Raw genomic sequence first — 25,094 nt, forward strand, 5'->3', positions numbered from 1 at the left:
GCTGGTTACTAGAGAACAAGGTACTCAGAATTAAATTCTGATTTGTTTCATGGAGGTGCTGCTTTAACGAAAAGAGCACTGCCCTTGGAATAAAACATTAATGTATTCATTCATTCATTCAGTCAGTCAGTCAGTCTCTAAACGATTATTGATAATGGTTGCATGCTAGATACTATGTTCATGCTGAGCAGGATATCCTCTTTTATCTAATTGTATAAATTTGGGCAAAGCTCCTGCTATTTCTGAACCTTAGTTCTACATCTCTAAATTGGGACATTAATACTGTCTTCACAAGATCTTTTTGAGGATCAAGTTAGATTGTATGTGAATGTTTTTGTAAATTCTAAAGTGCTGTCCTACCACTTTTCATATTAATAATGTTGCATATGAAAAAGTTGTCTTGATAGACTGAAATGAAATTTGTTACTGAGCAAAGAAACTTGCAGCAAAGAGGAATGCTAGTCATTCTCTAGGCATACTCTGATGCTTTGAATCCAGCAAATTAAAACAAAAACTTTTCCTGAGAGGTGTCTTAGGTTCCTTACCAACCCTGTCTCCTGGAACTCGGTGTTTTTTTTCCAAGTATAAAATGGGGATAGCAATGCCTAACACACAGGGTTTTTTATGGGGATTACATGAGGCAACATATATAAAAGAAATAATTTAACTCAGTATTTGACAGTCAATACATTTTCCTTAAATATTTGTGTCTTCTGAATCTAAGCAAAAATAAGCAATTCACTTTGTAGGTTTGAACAAGCAAAGATATTATTTTAGAACTTGTAATTAACATATGGGTAAAGGTAGGGAATTGTCAAATTTGGCCCCAATACACAGACAGAATATTCAGGGGGGAAAAATGGGAATTATTTTTATGGCATCTGATTCTAAAAGGTAAGACTTAGGTTTTCATTTGTGATTATCAAAATTCTTCCAACTCCGACTCTGCCTGTGCCCAAAGCCACTCCCACATGTTTGTATATTTGTCATAGCAGCACCCCACTATCATTACCAGAATCTGTATTAGTTACCTAATTAATGTGTAATAAGTTGTCACAAATTTAGTGACTTAAAATAGCATATTTATTATATAATAGTTTATTTGGATCAAGAGTTCAGACATGACTTAGCTGTGTCATCTGCTTGGGATCTCACAAAGTCAATAATTAAGATGATGGTTAGGTTGCTTTCTTATCTGGAGGGTTGACTAGGGAAGAATCCTCTTCTAAGCTCATTAGGCATGTTAGCAGACTTCAACAACCTTTTATAGGATTGAGGGCACTGGCTTCTTGGTGACTGTTGGCTGGAGGCCACCCTCTGCTCTTAGAGGCTGCCTGCAGTTCTTAGATGCTGTCTTCTGCATTTCCTAGATGCTGCCAGCAGTTCCTTGCCACACGGGCTTTTCCAATATAGCTGTTTATTTCATCAAACTAGCTCTCTAGGGCAGTTTTCCTAGCAGGGTAGAGTTGTTTAGAATGTAACATAACCATGTGAGTGCCATCCTATCACCTTTGTCATATTATGTTGTAAGAGCAAGTCATAGGTCCTTCCAGTACTCAAAGGGAGAGATTATACAGGGGCATGAACACTGGGAGGCAGAGATGATGTAGAGCTACGCTGTAGTTTGTTCCCCAGAGAAGGTTCAAGTAAATCTGAAAATAATTAACTCTAACTATAATAGGTGAAATGCATAGCACTGTGTATTACTTGACATATAGTAAGTGTTCTATTCATACTATTTGAATTGAATATACACTTTTAAGAGTGGTTTAGATAAACTAGAGATTGGCTGTAGGATAATAACTAAGATGGAGAGGGAAAGCAAGTCCATTTTCCTAAACATTTAATGAACTGATTCTGCAACTTACAAGCTGTGTGATCTTGAGCACGTTTCTTAACTTTGGAGGACTTGATGTTCTCATATTTGGAATAGAAGTAACAACAGCAGCTACTTCATACAATAAATGAGATAAAGCATACTTTAAATATTTAATCATTTAAGTGTAGTCCTGATAAAGGCAGATATACCCTGAAGCTACAAAACTTAAATTTCTGGGTTTCTCACTTGCATGTGTCCTTTAAAGGTCTTGAACCTGATTTCATATTCATAATTTTGTTTTCGGTTTCTTAAAGAGAGTCTTCATAAGCTTCAGAGCCCACAAACCCACAAATCCTGGGTCTACCTCTGGTAAATTTTAGGAGAAAAAAAAGAAATTGAGCATGTCATTCCTTAAAAAGAAAAATTATGGTCATTGTCTAGAGCATTCTCAGAGGGAATAGAGACCACTATGAAACAAGTCACTGCTTTCCAAGATGACGTGTAATACCTCATAGGGTCAAGAGTATTTAATAAAATGATAACTGCCCCCCAATGGAAGGATACTGTAAGAAAATTACATTATATTGACAGTGCTGGCAATAGTGGGAGGTATACCAGATGACGTTTAAGATCCATTCTAACCCTAAAGCTAAATTATTTGGAATAATCTTGTATATTCATTTAAAAGACTAATGTCAAAGACCACCAAATTCATTTTAGACACATTGTTCTTATTTAATCTTCCTGCCCTGATAAAAAGCATTGGGAGAGGGGGTCCCTAGTTTCTGGTCTCAGAAAGCCTGAAGTAAAGTGTTTCCACTGGAAGCTAAAGTCAGTAAGATTTGGGAATTCAAACATGGGTCTCCTACCTAAAGACTCTCCACAAAGCAGAAATAGCAACATGGAGATAATATAAGGAGAAGGAAAAAAATAAGGCAGCAAGAGTACTGAGAACAAGGAGTAAATGGTGTAAGCAAGTGAAAGCTGACTTGGAGGAATCTAGTGAGAGTGCTGATCTCTGGAGTTGGTTTTTTATGGGGCTTCAGGACTGGCTTAAGGGTATATGCCACATCCATTTAAGATAAGCCAACTGGGGCAGATTGATCCACTCTATGGTTAGGATTCGAAGTTAATTTTTCTGTTCTAGAGATGATAGGTGGTTGCTGACAGAGGACGTTTACTGAGGGGAACCCCAGTGTCCTAGCCACTTTAAATAGGAAAAACTTACTGTTTTTGTTTTTGTTTTTGTTTTTTTTAACTCTCAACACTTCTGGCACCAAATGTGTTGCTGTTTTCCATATGAAAGAACAATTCTCCAGCTACCAATTGTGTGCCCTACAATTCATTTATGACAATAACCACCTGGAATTATTGCAGGCACCACAGATTATGAGCTCAGACCCACAAGACTGCCCCCCATTTCTGATGCTAATCCCAAGCAGGGGGCCCCATATTACCCACATTGATGTTTGAATTTGCTAAAAATCAGTAATTTTGATGACACCCCTCCTTGGGTTTGATAATTTTCTGTGATCACCCATGTAACTCAGGGAAACACTTACTTATATTTACTGGTTTGTTATAAAATATGATAGACGATACAGATGAAAAGCCAGATGAAGATGTACATAGGACTAGGTCTGGAAGCGTCCTGAGCACAAAAGCTTCTGTGTCCACATGGAGTTGGGAGTGTGCCATCCTCTTAGTATGTGGATATGTTCACCAGCCCAGAAGCTCTTAAAGCCCCATATGTTAAGCTGGTAAGCAGCCTTTATTCTGAAGCTATCCAGGAGCCCATGAAGAGTTGTTCCTTCATTGGAACAAAATATTCCTATCTCCCAGGAAATTCCAAGTGATTTAGGAGCTCTGGGTCAGAAACCAGGGTCAGGAAGCAAATATTAAAATAAAAGATACTCCTAACACATGTATCACTTAGGAAATTACAAGGGTTTTAGGAACTCTGCACCAGGAACTGGGAATGAAGACCAAATATATATATTTCTTGTCATATCACAGTATCACATCCTCTAAGGCAAAAACCACTTTTGCTGAAAACAGTGGGTATTGATAGGCATGCAAGAGCATAGATCTGGTTTTGGAAAATGTTACTGAAAAATTATGTTATTGTTACCAGCTAGGATGAGCTAGGGATCAGGAGAAAATCCTCAATAAGGGAGATGAATCAGACTTGGGGAGTGGCCAGAAAACTATAAGAGATAACATGCCCTGAGTCCCATCCCCTGTCTGAGACCTAAGTGGCTATAGTAAGACACTACTCTCAATACTAGCTCCTAACAAACGGTGCATGGTTTTGGAAACTATTGGCCTTAGTCAGGTTGTGGCTTTTGGAAGTGATGCTTGAGTGGGGCATGAGCTTCCATGACTAGTGAGACCAGCATGGCCTTCAGCCACTGGCGCTGGAACCAGGCAACCCCCAGGAACTGAGCAGGATGAGAGTTGCTATGCAGGCTTGGTCCTGAGCTGGGCAGGTGCTCTTATGGCCAGGTTTTGGGTTGCAAGTGAAGCATGAACTACCTCATCTGACTGAAGTATAAGGTTGGCTGGGACTGGGGAGGGAGACTTGCTGGGATGTGCACTTGCTGGCCAAGGCTGTGACAGCTGGGACCAGGATCCCACTCCTACCCTGTGGAAGGACCTCAGCACAGGGGCTGTTACCCCTCCCCCAAACATTTTACCAGGGACCTTAGGATTGCCCCATAACTGTCATGGCTGATGCATGCACTTGCCATCGGGAGGCCCAAGCACAGGTTTGCCCAGTCAACTTCCAATCAGTTTTTTTCCATCTTCTAAGACAGAGTGTGGGATCCAGGCTCCTGAGAGATTTGTAGCCCATCCCAGTGCGTAGGACACCTAAGGACTTGTCCTGGGGAACAAAAGTCAAGCATGAACAACCTGCTGCTACCTCATCAGCTTGTTTCTACCTGCAAGTGCCACCTGCTGGCTCAGAGACCAGCTCATACAACCCCCTGCAACTGCTCCCAACACAAGAGCACAGGGCTTGGGACCTGGGAGAACACTTCACCACTGCTGCTACCACCATTGCCTATGGCATCTCAGCTGCCCAGGAACTCAAGAGCCCACTCACTTGCCTCGTATAGCACTACTACAATTGACATGCAAGAAAGCCACCCAGAGGCCCAAGAATCAGCCTGCCTAGAACTCCCAACACAGATGCCAGCATATACTGCTCCAGGTCACAAGGACAAACATGAATAGCTCATCACCACTACCACTGAAACCTGAAGGGTCCATCTGGCATTCAAATATCCAGCACAACTGCAACAAAGCCTCCATCAATAACCATGCCCTAACACACTGTGGAATCCACAGATGCCACTAATGCTATTTATAGCCAAGGAAAACCAGGTAGTTGTCACCACTGCATAAATCCAGAAGCAAAACCAAACAACCCCATTCAACCATCATCATAGTCACACCTTCAAGAAAAGGTCCTCACCCAACAAAAGTAAATATAAACATAAGTTTTACACCAGATACACATAAATTGACATACAGACACAGGAAAAACATAAAAAATGAGGTGATATGATGCCCTCAAAGAAACACAATAATTTTCCAACAACAGATTCTAACCAAAAATAAATTCTTGAAATTCCAGATAACTCAAAGTATTGATTTTAAAGAAGTTCAATGAGATGCAAGAGAAATCTGAAAACCAATACAAAGACATCATAAACCCAATTCAGAATGTGAATGAGAAATTTACCAAGGAAATATATATCTTTTTTAAAAAAAGAAATTCTGGAACTGAAAATATCATTGAAGTAAATATAAAATATGTGCAAAAGCTTCAACAACAGACCAAACCAAGCAGAAGAAAGAATTTCAGAACTTGAAGACAGGTCTTTTGAGATAATTCCGTCAGGCAAAATATAAAGAAAAAAATAAAGCCTTTGAAACATTTGTGACTACATAAAGCAATCAAACTTATAAAATATTAGTATTCTGGATAGGGAAGAATCAAAAAGTTTAAAAATCTATTTAACAAGTTAATAGATGAAAATTTTCAAGTCTAGTAAGAGATTTAGACATCTAGATCCAGGAGGCACAACAATTTTTAGGGAAACACAGTGCAAAAAGGACTTTATTGTGGCATATTACAATTAGACATTCTAAAGTCAAAGTGAAAGAATGAATTCTAAAAAACAGCAAGAGAAAAACATGTGACTCACAGTGGACTACCCAGCAGAAACCACACAGGCCAGAATAGAATGGGATGACATATTCAAAGTACTGAAAGAAAAAACTGTCAGTAAAGAATTCTATATCCAGCAAGAGAATGCTTCATAAATGAAGGAATAAAGTCTTTCCCAGACAAGCAAATGCTGAGGGACTTTATTACCACCAGTCCAGATCTACAAGAAATGCTCAGAGGACTTATAAACATGGAAGGGACAATAGTCACCATCAAGAAAATACATAGAAGTATAAAATTCACTTCTAAAGCAATTGCACAAAGGAGGAAGAGAAAGGAATCAAATTGCACCATTACAGAATTCCACTACACCACAAATAGAAACAGACAGAAATAAAGAAACAAAGAATTTTTACAACTACTAGTAAACTATTAACAACATTACAGTAACACAACCTCACATACCAATAATAACCTTGAACATAAATATATTAAGTTCTCCACTTAAAAGATAAGGATTGTCTGAATGGATTTAAAAAAACTTGATCCGACTATATGCTGCATACAAGAAACTGTTCTTACTTATAAAGACACATATAGAATGAAAATAAAGACATGGAAAACGATATTCCATGGAAATGGAAACTGAAAGTGAGCAGGAATGGTTATACTCATATCACATAAAGTAGGCATTAAATCAACATAGTTAAAAAAAAAGACAAAGAAGGTTATTATATAATCACACAGGGATCAATTGAGCATGAGAATATAACAACCCTAGCTACATATGCACCCAATACCAGAGCACTTAGATTCATAAAACAAATATTACTAGACCTAAAGGGAGAGACAGCCTGCAATATCAGAATACCAGGGGACTTCAATACCCCACTCACAGCATTGGACAGATTATCAAGAAAATTAACAAAGACACACTGGACTTAAACTGGACTTTAGACCAAATGGACTCAAAATACATTTTTAGAAAATTCTAGGCTGGGTGCAGTGGCTCACGCCTGTAATCCCAGCACTTTGGGAGGCCTAGGCAGGTGGATCATGAGGTCAGGAGATTGAGACCATCCTGGCCAACACGGTGAAACCCCGTCTCTACTAAAAATACAAAAAATTAGCTGGGCACGGTGGCAGGCGCCTGTAGTCCCAGCTACTCGGGAGGCTGAGGCAGGAGAATGGCGTCAACGTGGGAGGTGGAGCTTGCAGTGAGCCAAGATAGCACCACTGCAGTCTGGCCTGGGTGAAAGAGCGAGACTTCATCTCAAAAAAAAAGAAAATTCTACCCAGTTGCAGAGTATATATTCTTTTAATCAGCACATGGGACATTCTGCAAGATACACTATATGTTAGGCCACAAAACACATCTTAACAAATTTTTAAAAATAAAAATCATACCAAGTATCTGCATAGACCACAGTGGAATAACAAGAGGACTTAGGAAAGTATACAAATACATGGAAATTTAAAAACATGCTTCAAAAAGAGAGCATATTTGTATTAGGGTTCTCTAGAGGAACAGAACTAATAGGAGAGAGATGTATATATATTCTTGATATTTATCATATATAGATGAGTTTATTAAGTGTTAACTTACATGATCACAAGGTACCGCAATTGGCTGTCTGCACGCTTGAGCAGCAAGGAAAGCCAGTCTGAATCTCAAAACTGAAGAACCTGGAGTCCAATGTTCAAGGACAGGAAGTGTCCAGCATGGGAGAAAGATGTTAGCTAGGAGGCTAGGCCTTTCTCTCCTTTTCACATTTTTCTGCCTGCTTTATATTTGCTGGCAGCTGATTAGATGGTACCCACCCAATTAAAGGTGGGTATGACTTTCCCAGCCCTCTGACTCAAATGTTAATCTCTTTTGGCAACACCTTCACAGATATACCCAGTATCAATACTCTGTATCCTTCAATTCAATCAAGTTGGCACTCAGTATGAACCATCACAAGTTCACCCCTTGTCAACTTCAACCCATACGCTCTACTGAGAGCATACATAATCTTCAAATAAAGACAGCAAAAAGGTCATAATTACACTTAACATAATACAACGATCCTTCATATAACCAGAAATGCACCAATCCCCAACCCAAATACTATCACATAAAGTTAACAATACTTAAATGCTGAAATGAAGTCAATAAATCTCATGTCACATGATAAGGGAAAAAGGAAATAAAATGAAGATATTTTCTTAGTACAAGTGTATACGTGCACAAACATGTTTTTAACAAAACAAGCAGGAAATACTCATGACAATTACAGTCCTCATTTCTGCAGCTGGTCATGTGGTCATAGCTGGTATTAATGTCTACCCATTCTGTATTCCTTTTGCCTTCAGCAAGTACCTCAGCAGGTCATGGTTTTTTTTCCTGGTGGAGTGACCAAAACCTTCATTCCTGAAGGGTCTGGGCCATTTGCAGTCCTGCCTGGATTGGGCTGTTGTAGTTTCCCATTGACCTTAATCACAGGGCATGGTAATACTAAGAGATGCCATAATGGATCTCCTGTATTCCATGCATACTCTTCCTTACCTCCGTTGTGGAGTAGTAGACTGATTGCATCTTGATAGTCCGGGTCAACCACCCCAGCCAACACTGCAACTCCCTTCTTAGCTTGTTGACTTAAAGGTAGGAGGAGACTAAAGTATCCAGGTGGCAATCTTAACTTCTAGTTTAATGGAATTGTTGTTGTGCCTCCTGGTGGCAGCGTTCCTCCCTCTGGAACTAAGACCTCTAGGCCAGCAGAACATAAGGTCACGGAAACAGAAAGCAAACATTTTGTTAGTGGATCACTGGGGTGATGGTGAGTGGTGCCACTTCCATATCCACCCCTTGATTTCTGGACCCATGAATCCCAACTATGGGAGAGAAAATACCATATATTGGACTCTGATTCAGAGCATACACAGCCTTATGGAGAACTTTTCCCCAGCCCTGCAAAGTATTGTAACCTAGTTGGCATTGTAATTGTGACTTCAAAAAGCCATTCCATCATTCTATCAATCCAGCTGCTTCAGGATAATGAGGAACATGGTAAGACCAGTGAATTCCATGAGCCTGAGCCTACTGCCACTCTTCTTTAGCGGTAAAGTGAGCGCCTTGCTCAGAGGCAATGCTGTGTGGAATACCATGACGGTGGATAAGGCATTCCTTGAGTCCATGGATGGTAGTCTTGGCAGAAGCATTGCGTGCAGGATAGGGAAGCCCATATCTGGAATGAGTGTCTATTCCAGTGAGGACAAACCTCTGCTTTTTCCGTGATGGAAGAGGTCCAATATAATCAACCTGCCAGCAAGTAGCTGGCTGATCAGCCTAAGGAATGGTGCCATATCAAGTGTTAGGTATTGGTCTCTGCTGCTGGCAAATTGGGCACTCAGCAGTGGCCATAGCCAGGTCAGCCTCACTGAGTGGAAGTCCATGTTGCTGAGCCCATGTGTAACCTCCATCCTTGCCACCATGGCCACTTTATTCATGGGCCCATTGGGCGATGACATGGGTGACTGGAGAAAGAGGCTGAGTGGTATCCACAGAATGAGTCATCCTATCCACCTGATTATTAAAATCCTCCTCTGCTGAGGTCACCTGTTGGTGAGCACTCACATGATATACAAATATTTTCACAGTTTTTGACCATGTAGAAATGTCCATCCACATACCTTGTCCCCAAATTTCTTTGTCACCAATTTTCCAATCATGCTTCTTCCAAGTCCCTGATCATGCTTCCAAACAATTGGCTACAGCCCTTGAATCAGTATATAATCACACATCTGACCATTTCTCCTTCCATGAAAAGTGCACTAGCAGGTGCACTGCTCAAAGTTCTGCCCACTGGAAAGATTTCCCTTCACCACTGTCCTTCAGGGATGTCTTAGAAAGGGGCTGTAGTGCTGCAGCTGTCCAGTTTCAGGTGGTGTCTACATATCGTGCAGAACCGCCTGAGAACCAGGCCCTAGTCTTCTCTCTCTCTGTCAACTGATCATAGGGAACTCCCCATGAGGCCATCAGTGCAGACTGGGGAAGAGAAGGCAGAGTGGCAGGAGTGAACACCATGCCACTTCCTTAGGTAACTTACTTGTGCTTCAGGACCTACTTGAGCCCAATCACATATATACCACTTCCATTTGATGATGGAACGCTGCTGTGCATGACCCACTTTATGGCTAGATGAGTCAGAATGCACTCAGTTCATCATAGGCAGTTCAATTTGCATGGTGACTTGATGACCCATAGTCAAACTTTCAGTTTCCACCAAAGCCCAATAACAAGCCAAATAGCTGTCTCTCACAAAGATAGTAGTTATGTGCAGAAAATGGCAGGGCCTTGCTCCAAAATCCCAGAGCCCTCCTCTGTGATTCACATATGGTGGCCTGCTAAAGGCTCCAAACAGCATCCCTATCTGACACTGACACCTCAAGCACCATTGGATCTGCTGGGTCATATGGCCCAAGTGGCAGAGCAGCTTGCACAGCAGCCTGGACCTGTTGCAGAGCCTTCTCCTGTTCTGGACCCCACTTAAAACTGGCAGCATTTTCTGTTACTCAATAAATGGGGCAGAGTAACAAACCCAAATGTGGAATGCATTGCCTCCAAAATTCAAATAGGACCACCAGGTGTTGTGCCTCTTTCTTGGTTGTAGGAGAGGTCAAATGCAGCAACTTATCATTCACCTTAAAGGGAATATCTCAACAGTCCCCAGACTACTGTACCCTAGAAATTTTACTGAGGTAGAAGGTCCCTGAATTTTAGTTGGATTTATTTTCCATCATTTGGTATGCAAATGTCTCACCAATAAGTCCAGTGTGTTTGCTACTTCTTGCTCACTAGATCCAGTCAGCATAATGTCATCAGTGTAATGGACCCATGTGATATCTTGCAGAAGCAAAAAGCGATGAAGGTCTCTCCAAATAAGATTATGACACAAAGCTGGAGAGTTGATATACCCCTGAAGCAGGACAGTAAAGTTATATTGCTGGCCTTGCAGCTGAAGGCAAATTGCTTCTGGTGGGCCTTATGGACAGGAATGGAGAAAAAGCCATTTGCCAAGTCAGTGGCTGCATACTAGGTACCAGGAGATGTATTAATTTGCTCAAGCAATGAAACCACATATGGTACAGCAGCTGCAATTGGAGTCGCCACTTGGTTAAGCTTATGATAATCCACTGTCATTTTCCAATATCCATCTGTCTTCTGCACAGGCCAAATGGGAGAGTTGAATGGGGATGTGGTAGAAATCACCACACCTGCATCTTTCAAGTCCTTTATAGTGCCACTAATCTTTGCAGTCCCTGCAGGGATTGATATTGTTTCTGATTTACTATTTTTTCTAGGTAGAGGCAGCTCTAATGGCTTCCATTTGGCCTTTCCCACCATAATAGTCCTTACCCTACCAGTCAGGGAGCCAATGTGGGGGTTCTGCCTGCTGCTAAGTATGTCTATGCCAGTTATGCATTTGGCACTGGGGAAATGACCACAGGATGAGTCGAGGGACCCACTGGACCCACTGTAAGTCAGAGCTAAAACTCCATTAATTATGTGACCTCCATAAGCCCCTACTTTAACTGGAGGACGACAATGATGTTTTGGGTCCCCTAGAATCAACATCAGCTCAGTACCATTGTCCAGTAGTCCCTAAAATGTCTGATTATTTCCCTTTCCCCAGTTGCACAGTTACACTGACAAAATGCCAGTGGTCTCTTTGGGGAAGGATGGGAGAAAGATTCACTGCATAAATTGTCAGTAATGTAGTGAGGTCCTTCCTCAAGGGGACCCGACTTCCCCTTCATTCAAGGGGTTCTGGGTCTGTAAAATGGCTCAAGTCTAGAAATTGATTGAGGGGCCATGATTCTCTGTCTTTATTATTGAAATTAGTCTTTTGTCCATTCAACCTTGAAGTCTTCTGCTTATATAAAGACAAGCAGAATGCAGTAGGCATCCTATCAATTTCTAGGAACATCATGATTAGTCAATGCCAGAGCTCCACACAAGTCAGACTATTCTGATTGCCACTTTGCCTCTGCTGTCCATGACAGTAGCTATGCCTACCTTGCCTTCGATGGTTGAGTACCACCACTTATCGCCTGCCACCTTGGGATCCAATTATTCCCATTGTATTTAAATTTTGTAGTTGAGTGACTGTGGTTCCCACTGTTAAATCTGGCATACAGAGAAGAGCAATTACAGGGCTCTTTAAAAATGCAGGTGCTGCCCTCACAAATCTATTTCACAAGGCATTTGTCAAGGGTATATTGTCTGGATCCTCTCAGCTGGAATGAGTAGGTCTAAAGTGACTAATCCAGTCCACTATCCCAATCTCCCTAAGCCTTTGGATCCCTTCCTCTATGTTAAACCAAGGGAGATCAGGCATTTCCAGCTCGCTCACAGTGGGCCATCTTTTAATCCGTATTTCAGCTAACCAAGCAAATAAACTGTTAGAACCTCTTTTTAACTCCGTGAGCTGCAACATTAAAAGCAGAGTCCCTACTTAGTGGTCCCAAATCAATAAATTCAGCCTAATCCAAGTCTGTGTTCCTTCCACCATTATCCCATACCCTTAAAATCCATTCTTATGCCTGTTCTCCAGATTTCTGTTTATATAAATTAGAGAACTGAAACAGTTCGAGTGTAGCACACCTCATCATTGTTCACACTCTCACCCTTACCTCTAGGGGCCCACTGCGACTTTAGTTATAGGTCTAGAAGCAAACAGCGGTGTTGGGGTGGCTCCTGAAGAGAATCAACATTATTTTGCTTAGCAACTGCCTCAGGGGAGGCCATCACTGTTGCCTCAGGCAGCACAGGGTTTATCTCCTCAGACAAAGATCGACAGGCTGATGGCAGCATGAGTTGGGGTGGGGATGTTGCCACTACTGGGGTTGGGGAAGCTGTTCCTTCTGGCAAAAAAGATTCATCAGAGTTTACAAACTCAGTGTCCCCGGCTTCATCAGGGTTCTCCCACACATCCCCATTCTAAGTTCCAGGGTCCCATTCTTTCCAATCAATGCCCTCACTTTAACAGTAGACACCTGATGAGGCTGTGCATGCACCTTTTGTTGCAGGCCAGCCACTCACATTATAAGAGCTCCTGTCTGTTTTTCCAGTTTCAGCTCTTTCTCTAGAGGATATAAGACTCTCACTCAGGGCAATCTTAGCAGATTTGAGGCTCAGTACCTGTTTCTGAAGCTGGGAGACAGAATCCCTGGGTTCATTATTTTCTTTCATTACTTTGTTCACTGAAATTAGGAGCAACCAACCAGCATCATTATGTTCCTTGGTTCTCCACATATGGTCAAAGGTATTATGTGTAGACTCACTAAACTCCTTGCCTCTCACAAATGGTGAATTAGGAGTGTCAAATGCATTTATTTTGTATAACTCTCTAAACAGTTCATGTCAAGGACTAACAGTGTTCTCCATACTATTAGAAGTAGGGTCCTAGCATTTTTGTGTCTAACCATATTAAGCAGCCAATTCCAGAAACCCCAAAACCAACGAAAGAACTCCATCCTTAATATTCTGTTCCTCTAGAACCTCTCCTGGTACTAAAATCTGCATTAGTCAGGGTTGTCTAGAGGGATAGAACTAAAAGTATATACACACACACACACACACACACACAGACACACACACACAGACACACACACATATATATGAGAATTTATTATATATTAACTTACACCATCACAAGGTCCCATAATAACTTGTGTGTAGGCTTGAGCAGCAAGGAGAGCCAGTCTGAGTCTCAAAATTGAAGAACTTGGAGTCTGATGTTCAAGGGCAAGAAGCATCCAGCATGGGAGAAAGCTGTAGGCTGGGAGGCTAGGCCAGAATCTCCTTTTCACATTTTTCTGCCCACTTTATGTTTACTGGCAGCTGATTAGATGGTGCCCACCCAATTAAGGATGGGTCTGCCCTTCCCAGCCCAGTGACTCAAATGTTAATCTCCTTTGGCAGTACCGTCACAGACACACCCAGGATTAATACTTTGTATCCTTCAATTCAATCAAGTTGACACTCAGTATTAACCATCACAATATTCAAAGAACACAATAAGAAATGATAAGGGGGCTATTACCACTGACTGCACAGAAATACAAACAACTATCAGAGAATACTATAAATAGCTCTATGCAAATAAACTAGAAAATCTAGAAGAAATGGATAAATTCATGGACATACACTCTCCCAGGACTGAACCACGAACAGAACAAAATGAAATAGACACCAGAAAAAAATTTTAAAATCAGTGAAATGAAATATTGATTGTTTGAAAAGATAAACAAATTGGTAAACTGCAGGCTAGAATACACAAGAAGAGGAATACCTAAATAAATAAAATAAGAAATGTAACAAGACATTATAACTGACACCACAAGCATTCAAAAGATTATTAGATAAATGCAAAGAATTGTATGTCATGAACTGGAAAATCTAGAGAAAATGGGTAAATCTTAGAAATGGACAGACTCTTCAGATTAAAATAGAAGAATGCAAAAGCTAGAACTGACCAAAAATGAGTAGTGAGAGTAAATCTGTAATAAAGTTTTTTGAACAAAAAGAAGTCCCATAGCCTATGTATTCTTAGTTGAAGGCTACCAAACATACAAAAAATAACTAATACCATTTTTTTGAAATTATTCCAAAATATTGAGTGGGAGAGAATCCTCCCTAATTCTTTCTGCAAGCCCAGTGTCACCCTGCTACCAAAACCAAGCAAACAAGGACACAGCATAAAAAGAAAACTGTAGATTAATATTCTAGATCAACATAGACACAAAAATTCTCATGAAAATACTTGCACACTGAATCCAACAGAACATAAAAAGATAATAGACTACAATAAAGTGGGTTTTATACCAGGCTTGCAAGAATGGTTCAACATTTGTAAATAAATAACTGTGATGTATTAAATAAACAGAATTAAGGACAAAAACTCTACTATCATCTCAATAGAAACAGAAAAACGTGATAAATTCAGCAATGCTTCATGATTAAAAACCCTCAACAAACGACACAGAAGGGAGACAAACATCAAAATAATAAAGGCCATATACTAAAAACTGACAACTAACATGGTACTGAAGGAGGACAAGTTTAAAGTAATGCCTAAAGAACTGGAACAAGAGAAAGATGTCCACTTTCACCACTACTTGTCTACATACTTCTGAAAGTCCTCCCAGGGCAGTCAGCCAAGAGAAACAAATAAAAGGCCTCAAATCAGTATAGAGGAAGTCAAATTATCTCTGTTTGCTGATGATATTACCTTATATTTAGAACAACCTAAAGGCCTACCTAAAAACTCTTAGCATTGATAAATGAATTCAGTAATCATGCAGGATACAAAATCGATGTACGAAAAGAAGTAGCATTTCTATACACCAATAGTGATTGAGCTAAGAATGAAATAAAGAAGTTTACCCTATTCACTATAGCTGAAAAAAAATACCTAGGAATCCATCTAAGCAAGGAAGTGAAAAATTTCTATAAGGAAAACCACAATACACTATGAAAGAAATTGTAGATGACACAAACAAATGAAAAAGGCATCTTCTGGTGATGTACCTGAAGAATTAATATAGTTAAAGGATTATACTGCTCAAAGAAATCTACAGATTCAATGCAATCTTTCTCATAATACAAACACCGTCTTTCACAGAATTAGAAAAAAAAAAGCCTAAAATACATATGGTACTATAAAAGAGCCCAAATAAACAAAGCAATCCTAGGCAAAAAGAATGAAGCTAGAGGCATTGTATTATGTGACTTCAAATTATATTGCAAGGCTATAGTAATAAAACAGCATGGTAATGGTATAAAAACAGACACATAGATCAATGAAACAGAATAGAGATAAAAAATGATGAGTTCATGTCCTTTGTAGGGACTTGGATGAAGCTGGAAGCCATCATTCTCAGCAAACTATCACGAGGACAAAAAACCAAAAACCACATGTTCTCACTCATAGGTGGGAATTGAACCATGAGAACACATGGACACAGGAAGGGGAACATCACACACTGGGGACTGTTGTGGGATGGGGGGAGGGGGGACGGATAGCATTAGGAGATACACCTAATGCTAAATGACGAGTCAATGGGTGCAGCACACCAACATGGCACACGTGTACATATGTAACCTGCACGTTGTGCACATGTACCCTAAAACTTAAAGTATAATAATAATAAAAAAAATAAAAATAAAAAGCAAAAAATATACAATTTTTTTTAAAAGGAAAACTTAAAAAAGCTCTACACCCTAAATTGGTCTACCCACTTCTTAACTTTTTATTGTTTCTATTTATATCATATTTACTGTCTAAGTCTTGAAAAGTTTTTGTAGTTATTATTTTTAATTGGTTCATCATTCAATCTTTGTGCTATGAGTGAGAGTAGTTTACACACCATAGTTATGTTGTTATAATATTTTGTGTTTTCCATGTCCTTACTATTAGCAGTGAGTTTGTACCTTCATGTGATTAGTTATTTCTCACTGGCATCTTTTTCTTCCTGATCGAAGTCCCTTTAGCATTCCTTTAGGACGGGTCTGGTGTTGATGAAATCCCTCAGCTTTTGTTTTTCTGGGAAAATCTTTATTCCCTCTTCATGTTTAAAGGACATTTTCACCAGATATACTTTTCAGGGGTAAAAGATTTTTTCCTTTAGGACTTTAGGTAAATCATTCTAGTCTCTCCTAGTTTGTAAGGTTTCCATTGAAAAGTCTGCTGTCAGACATACTGGAGCTCCATTTTATGTTATTTGTTTCTTGTTTCTTACTGCTTTTAGGAATCTTTATTTATCCTTGATCTTTGTGAGTTTATTAAATAGTTTGATTATTTGGGTTAAGTCCGTTTGGTGTTGCATAATCTTCCTGTACTTGGACGTTGATATCTTTCTCTGCGTTTGGGAAGTTCTTATTATCTCTTTGAATAAACTTTCTACCCATATCTCTTTCTCAGTCTTGTCTTTGAGGCCAATAACTTTTAGATTTACCCTTTTGTGGCTACTTTCTAGAATCTTTAGGTGTGCTTCATTGTTTTTTGTCTTTTTTTAATACTCTGTGTATTTTAAATAGCCTGACTTCAGGCTCACTAATTTTTTCTTTTGCTTTATCAATTCTTCTATTGAAAGACTTCTGCATTCTTCAGTACATGAATTGAGTTTTTCATATCCAGAATTTCTGCTTGATTCTTTTCAAATTATCTCTGTCTCTTTATTAAATTTATCTGATGAAATTCTGATTTTTTTCTCCGTGTTATCTTGGATTTCTTTGAGTTTCCTCAACACAGCTATTTTGAATTCTCTGAAAGGTAACATATTGTTCCTCCAGTATTGGTCCCTGGTGCTTTATTGAGTTCATTTGGTGAGGTCATGTTTTTCTCAATGGTGCTGATGCTGGTAGATGTTCTTGAGTGTCTGGCCATTGAAGAGGTAGATATTCATTGCAGGCTTCACTGTTTAGGGTTGTTTATATTTGTCCTTCTTGGGAAGGCTTTCCAGATATTTGAAAGAACTTGGGTGTCGTGATGTGTATTAGGGATCTCCAGAGAGACAGAACTAATAGGATACATGTATATATGAAAGGGAGTTTATTAGTGATAATTGACTCACACTATCACAAGGTAAAATTTCCCAATAGGCTGTCTGCAAGCTGAGGAGCAAGGAAGTCAGTAGTGGCTCAGTCCAAGTCCCAAAACCTCAAAAACAGGGAAGCCAACAGTGTAGCCTTCAATGTGTCGCTGAAGGCTTAAGAGCCCCTGGCAAACCACTGGTGTAAGTTCAAGACTCCAAAAGCTGAAGAACCTGCAGACTGATGTTCAAGGGCAGGAAGCATCCAGAACAGTAGAAGGATCAAAGTCAGAAGACTCAGCAAGTCAGTTTTTTCCACTTTCTTCCACCTGCTTTTTCTAGCTGTGCTGGCAGCCAATTGGATGGTTTCCACCAAAATGGAGGGTGGATCTGCCTCTTTCAGTCCACTGACTGAAATGTTAATCTTCTCTGGGAAGACCCTCAGAAACACACCCAGAAACAATACTTTGCATCCTTCAATCAAGTTGACACTTAATATTAACCATCACATAATTTAAGCTGTATCTGCTTTAGATGACATCCCAAGCCTAGTAATGCTGTGGTTCTTGCAGACTCATAGAGGGTACTGCCTTGATAGTCTTGTACAAGATCCATTAGAATTCTCTGGATTACTAGGGAGAGATTCCTATTATTTTCCCTTACATTCCTCAAAAGAAACCATATCTCTTTCTGTTCTGAGCCTCCTGGAATCAGAGGTGGCATGACACAAAAACCTGCGTGGTTACCACAGCTAGAACTGTGCTGTGTTAGACCTGAAGCCATCACAGCACTGGATCTCACCCAAGACCTTAGGTACTTCCGATGTTCATAAAGGCTCTGGGGCTCTATACGTGGCATGTGGCAAAGCCAGCCAGGCCATGGTCCTTCCCTTCAGGATGGCGAGTTCCCCCAGGCCCCAGGAGGGTCCAGAGGTACCACCCAGGAGTCAGGGACTAGAGTCAAATACCTTAAAAGTCTACCTGGTTTTCTATTATACTGTAGCTGAACTGGCACTCAAGTCACAGGACACAGCACTTCCACTTTTTTCTCCTTTTTCCAAAGGATGAGCCTCACCCAGTAGCCACTGCCACCACAGACTATGGAGAGTACTGCCAGAATACTGTTGATGTTCCTTTAAGGCTCAAGAGCTCTTAAGTCAGTTTGTGGTGAATGCTGCTTGGCCTGCAACTCACCCTCTAGGGTACTGGGCTCTCTGCTGGCCCATGGCAGGTCCAGAGGTGCTGTACAAGTGTCAAATCTTAGAATCAAGGATCCCAGCTAGGCGTGGTGGCTCACACCAGTAAGCCCAGCACTTTGGGAGGCCAAAGCAGGCAGATCCTGAGGTGAGGAGATCAAGACCATCCTGGCCAACATGGTGAAACCCCATCTCTACTAAAAATACAGAAATTAGCTGGGCGTGGTAGCGCATGCTTGTAGTCTCAGCTACTTGGGAGGCTCGCAGGAGAATCGCTTGAACCCAGCAGGCAGAAGTTGCAGTGAGCTGAGATCGCACCACTGCACTCCAGTGTGGCAACAGAGCGAGACTCCATCTCAAAATATAAAACAAACAAACAAAACACAGAATCAGGGATCCCAAAATCCAGCTTGGTGCTCTGACACACTGTGGCCATTCTGGTACCTAAGGTTCAAGGCAAAGTCCCCTTTATTTTTTTCTCTACTTTTCTCAAGAAGGAGTTTTTCCCCACAGCTACCACAGGTGGTAATGTGCTGGGTCTCACCTGAAGCCAACAAGCCTAAGGCTCACGCACAGCCCTTGAGGTAGTATGTGAGTATCACTGCTGATTATTCAGGGTCCAAGGGCTCTTCAGTTAGCAGGTAATAAATGCTAGGACTGGGTTTTTCCCTTTAAGGTAGAAGGTTCTCTTTGGGCCCAGGGTCTGTCTGGAAATGTCCTGGAGCTAGTGCCTGGAATAAGGCCTCACTACTCTTAACTGGTGCCCTATTATGCTATGGTAGAGCTGGTATTTAAGATGCAAGACAAATCCTCCCCACTCTTCCATGTTTTCTTCTCAAGCAGAAGGAAGGGGTCTCTTTTGGAGCTGCAATCTCGGCAGCCTTGGGTTAGGGGAGGGGTGATAGCAGCTCTCCCTTTCCCACCCCAGCTGATGTCTCAGTATGTCAGGTGCTTCCCCAGTTCACTGTCTCTGGGCCTAGTTCAGCAATAGGACTCACTTACAAGTTGAAGGCCTTATGGCCTAGACTGCCTTTTATGTTTACTTAGAGACCCAGACCACTTTAGCCCTTGGTGGTAGAGTTTGCAGGAACTCAAGTTGAGACCACTGGAAACAGTGATTCCCCTCTGGTTAGGGCTGGGTGAAGTGCTCCCTCCATGGGCAGATATCAGCTGAGTTTGGTCCAGTTTTCCTTTCTGCTCTAAGAGGACAGCCCTGAGTTCAATGTCTCATCATTGCTGTGTTCTTCCTTCCCCAGCGCCCAGAGACACTCTGAATTATGCTGCTGCTGCCAGGTTGTGGGGGTGTGGTAGTGTCAGTGAGTCAAGACTATTTTTTCTATTTCTTCAGTGCCTCTTTCAACAATATGAAATTAAAACCAGGTACTATGAGGGCTCACCTGATTTTTGGTTCTTATGAATGTGTCTTTTTTTGTAGATAGTTGTTAAATTGGTGTCCTTGTGAGAGGTGACAACATGCTAGCAGCCCTCGCTCGCTCTCAGCACCTCCTCAGGCCTCAGCGTCCGCTCTGGCAGCGCTTGAGAACCCTTCAGCCCGCCTCTGCACTGTGGGAGCCCTTCTCTGGGCTGGCCAAGGCTGCAGCCAGCTCCCTCTGCTTGTGGGGAGGTGTGGAGGGAGAGGCTCGGGTGGGAACCAGGGCTGCACGCAGCGATCATGGGCCAGTGCGAGTTCCGGGTGAGCGCCGGCTGGGCAGCCCCGCACTCTGAGCAGCTAGCAGCCGGCAGGCACCGCCGGCCCCAGGCAGTGAGGGGCTTAGCACCTGGGCCAGCATCTGCGGAGGGTGCGCCGGGTCCCCCAGCACTGCCAGCCCACCCGCGCCGCGCTTGAATTCTCGTCAGGCCCCAGCCACCTCCCTGCAGGGCAGGGCTCAGGACCTGCAGCCCGCCATGCCCAAGCCCTCATGCCCACCCCTTGCACCACACGAGACTTCCCGACGGGCCTCGCCGCCTGCTCCGAGGCCCCAGGTCCCATCGACGGCCCAAGGGCTGAAGAGTGCCAGTGCCTAGCACTGGACTAGCAGGCAGCTCCGCCTGCGGCCCCTGCGCGGGATCCACTAGGCGAAGCCAGCTGGGCTCCTGAGTCGGGTGGTGACTTAGAGAACTTTTATGTCTAGATAAAGGTTTGTAAATGCACCAATCGGCACTTTGTGTCTAGCTAAAGATTTGTTTATATATATATATAATTTTTTTATTATACTTTAAGTTCTAGGGTACATGTGCACAATGTGCAGGTTTGTTCCATATGTATACATGTGCCATGTTGGTGTCATTTACATTAGGTATATCTCCTAATACTATTCCTGCCCCCTTCCCCCACCTCACGACAGGCCCCAGTATGTGATCTTCCCCTTCCTGTGTCCAAGTGTTCCTTATTCAATTCCCACCTACGAGTGAGAACATGCGGTGTTTGGTTTTTTGTCCTTGTGATAGTTTGCTGAGAATGATGGTTTCCAGCTTTATCCATGTCCCTACAAAGGACATGAACTCATCATTTTTTATGGCTGCATAGTATTCCATGGTGTATATGTGCCACATTTTCTTAATCCAGTCTATAATTGTTGGACATTTGGGTTGGTTCCAAGTCTTTGTTATTGTGAGTAGCATATCCAAGTCAATAAATGTGATACACCATATAAACAGAATTAAAAACAAAAATCACATGTTCATCTCCATAGATGCAGAAAAAGCAGTTGACGAAATCCAGCATCGCTTTATGATTAAAACTTTCAGCAAAATCGGCATACAAGGGACATACTTCAATGTAATAAAAGTCATCTATGACAAACCCACAGCCAACATAATAAGCATTCCCTCTGGAACAAGACAAGGATGCCCACTCTCACAAATCCTCTTCAACATAGCACTGGAAGTCCTAGCCAGAGCAATCAGACAAGAGAAAGAAATAAAACACATCCAAATCAGTAAAGAGGAAGTCAAACAGTCACTGTTTGCTGACAATACGATCGTTTACTTTGAAAACCCTAAAGACTCCTCCAGAAAGCTCCTGGAACCGATAAAAGAATTCAGCAAAGTCTCTGGATACAAGACTAGTGTACACAAATCAGTATCTCTCTTTACAACAACAGCGACCAAGCAGAGAATCAAATCAAGAACTCAACCCCTAGGTCAGGTACAGTGGCTCATACCTGTAATCCCAGCACTTTGGGAGGCCAAGGCAGGCGGATCACAAGGTCAGGAGTTCGAGACCAGCCTCACCAACATGGTGAAACCCCATCTCTACTAAACATACAAAAACTAGCCGGGCATGGTGGTGCATGCCTGTAATCCCAGCTACACAGGAGGCTGAGGCAGGAGAATCACTTGAACCCGGGAGGCAGAAGTTGCAGTGATCTGAGATCATGACACTGCACTCCAGCCTGGGTGACAGAGTAAGACTCTGTCTCAAGAAACTCCAGCCTGGGTGACAGAGTAAGACTCTGTCTCAAGAAAAAAAAAAAAAAAAAGACTCAACCCCTTTTACAATAGCTGCAGAAATAAATAAAATACTTAGGAATATACCTAACCAAGAAGGTGAAAGACCTCTCCAAGGAAAACTATGAAACACTGCTGAAAGAAATCATAGACTACACAAATACATTTCATGCTCAAGGATGGGTAGAATCAATATTGTGAAAATGACCATACTGCCAAAAGGGATCTACAAATTCAACGCTATCCCCATCAAATACCACCATCATTCTTTACAGAATTAGAAAAAGCAATTCTAAAATTCATATGGAACCAAAGAAGGGGCCCGCATAGCCAAAGCAAGACTAAGCAAAAAGAACAAATCTGGAAGCATCACACTACCTGATTTCAAACTATGCTATAAGGCCATAGTCACCAAAACATCCTGGTACTGCTATAAAAATAGGTACATAGGCCAATGGAACAGCATAGAGATCCCAGAAATAAACCCAAATACTTACAGCCAACTGATCTTCGACAAAGCAAACAAAAACATAAAGTGAGGAAAGGACAGCCTTTTCAACAAATAGTGCTGGTATAATTGGCTAGCCACATGTAGGAGAATGAAACTGGATCCTCATCTCTCACCTTATTAAAAAAATCAACTCAAGATGGATTAAGGATTAAATCTAAGACATGAAACTATGAAAATTATAGAGGATAACATTGGAAAAACTCTTCTAGACATTGGCTTAGGGAAGGATTTCATGACCAACAACCCAGAAGCAAATGCAATAAAGACAAAGATAAAAGTTGGGACTTAATTAAACTAAAGAGCTTTTGCACAGCAAAAGGAACAGTCAGCAAAGTAAACAAACAACCCACAGAGTGGGAGAAAATCTATACATCTGACAAAGGACTCATACCCAGAATCTACAACTAACTCAAACAAATCAATAAGAAAGAAACAATCCCATCAAAAACGGGGCTAAGCACATTAATAGACAGTTCTCAAAAAAAGATATACAAATGGCTAACAAGCATATGAAACAATGCACAATATGACTAATGATCAGGGAAATGCAAATCAAAACCACAATGCGATACCACCTTACTCCTGCAAGAATGGCCATAATCAAAAAAATCAAAAAACAGTAGATGTTGGCATGGATGTGGTGATCAGGGAATACTTCTGCACTGCTGGTGGGACTAGTACAGCCACTAGGGGAAACAGTGTGGAGATTCCTTAAAGAACTAGAAGTAGTACTAGCATTTCATTCAGCAATTGCACTACTGGGTATCTACCCAGAGGAAAAGAAGTCATATACAAAAAAGATACTTGCAAACGCATGTTCATAACAACAAAATTCACAGTTGCAAAATCGTGGAACCAACCCAAATGCCCACCAATCAACAATTGAATAAAGACACTGTGGTATATATGTATATATATAATGATGGAATATATATATACATATATACATATATAAATATATATGATGGAATATACATATTTAAATATATATACATATATATGATGGAATATATATATACATATATATACACACACATATATATGATGGAATACTACTCAGCCATAAAAAAGGGATGAATTAACAGCATTTGCCGTGACCTGGGTTAGATGAGATTGGAGACTATTCTAAGTGAAGTAACTCAAAAATGGAAAACCAAACATTGTATGTTCTCACTGACATGTGGGAGGTAAGCTATGAGGACGCAAAGGCATCAGAATGATACAATGGCCTGTGGGGACTTTGGGGAAAAGTGGGAGGGAGGCAAGGGATAAGAGACTACAAATATGGTGCATTGTATACTGCTTGGGTGATGGGTGCATCCAATTCTCACAAACCACCACTAAAGAACTTACTCATGTAACCAATTACCACCTGTACTCCCATAACTTATGGAAAAATAAATAAAAATAAACACAGGGTATAAAATCTAATATATCTTGATTTGTGTTTACAATTGATTTCCTCTAAGCCCTTTATTATTTTTGAGGTTTCAAATAGTATTTGCTTTTATTTGATAGTAGACATAGTTGTATAACTTTAAAACAACAACAAAAATCATTCAAGGAATGTTTATTGTGTGCCAAGAACTGTGCTAAAATTTTACATATGTTTCATTTAATCCTTACAGCACTTCATTACAGGTACTCATATACCATAGATATATGTGTCTTTGAGTCACAGAGATCAGAGTTAAAATTCCAGCTCACTCACTCACTAATATGTGAACTTAGACTTTCTCATTTTGTATAACAATTTTACCCCAACATTAACGGATTAAACAACATATAGTTTCTGTGAGTCAAGAATCCAAGTATATCTTAGCTGGGTTCTCTGCTTCAGGATCTCTTATAGTCTGCAATGAAATATAGGCCAAGCTGGGATCTCATCTGAAAACTTGACTGGGGGAGATTATCCTCCAAACTCACATGGTTTTTGGTAGGATTCAGTTTCTTGCAGACTATTTGACTGAGGGCCTCATTTTTTAAGTGACTGTTAACTAGTGGCTGCCCTTAGTTTTTTGCTACATGGGCCTCCCCAACATGGCTGCTTTCTTCATCATAACATGAAAGTTGAAAAAGCAATAGAGAGAGTCTTCTAGCAAGATAGGAATTATAATCTTATGTAGCTTAATAATTTAAGTGACATCTCATCACTTTTTTCATACCTTATGACTTGGTTAGAAACAAGTCACAGGTTTTATTCACACCTGTTGGAGAGGAATTAAACAGTAATGTGACTATTAGGAGGTGGGATTAATTTAGGACTATTTTAGAGTTTGCTACCAAGGAATATTAGATAGTTAGGAACATATTCATGTGCCAGATTATGTAAATAAGTAATGAACATGTGCCAAGTAGATAGTAT

The 25,094-nt window shown here is 40.9% G+C and overlaps 1 protein-coding gene across 9 annotated transcripts in view; it reads left to right on the top strand.

The window, feature by feature from the left end:
- AGBL4 (AGBL carboxypeptidase 4) overlaps positions 1-25,094 on the top strand; it is a 1,457,272-nt gene that overhangs the window by 412,944 nt on the left and 1,019,234 nt on the right. The gene's annotated exons all lie outside the window — the stretch shown is intronic.

The sequence above is a fragment of the Pan troglodytes genome, chromosome 1 (genome assembly GCF_028858775.2).
Source record: "Pan troglodytes isolate AG18354 chromosome 1, NHGRI_mPanTro3-v2.0_pri, whole genome shotgun sequence".
Classification (NCBI taxonomy): domain Eukaryota; kingdom Metazoa; phylum Chordata; class Mammalia; order Primates; family Hominidae; genus Pan; species Pan troglodytes.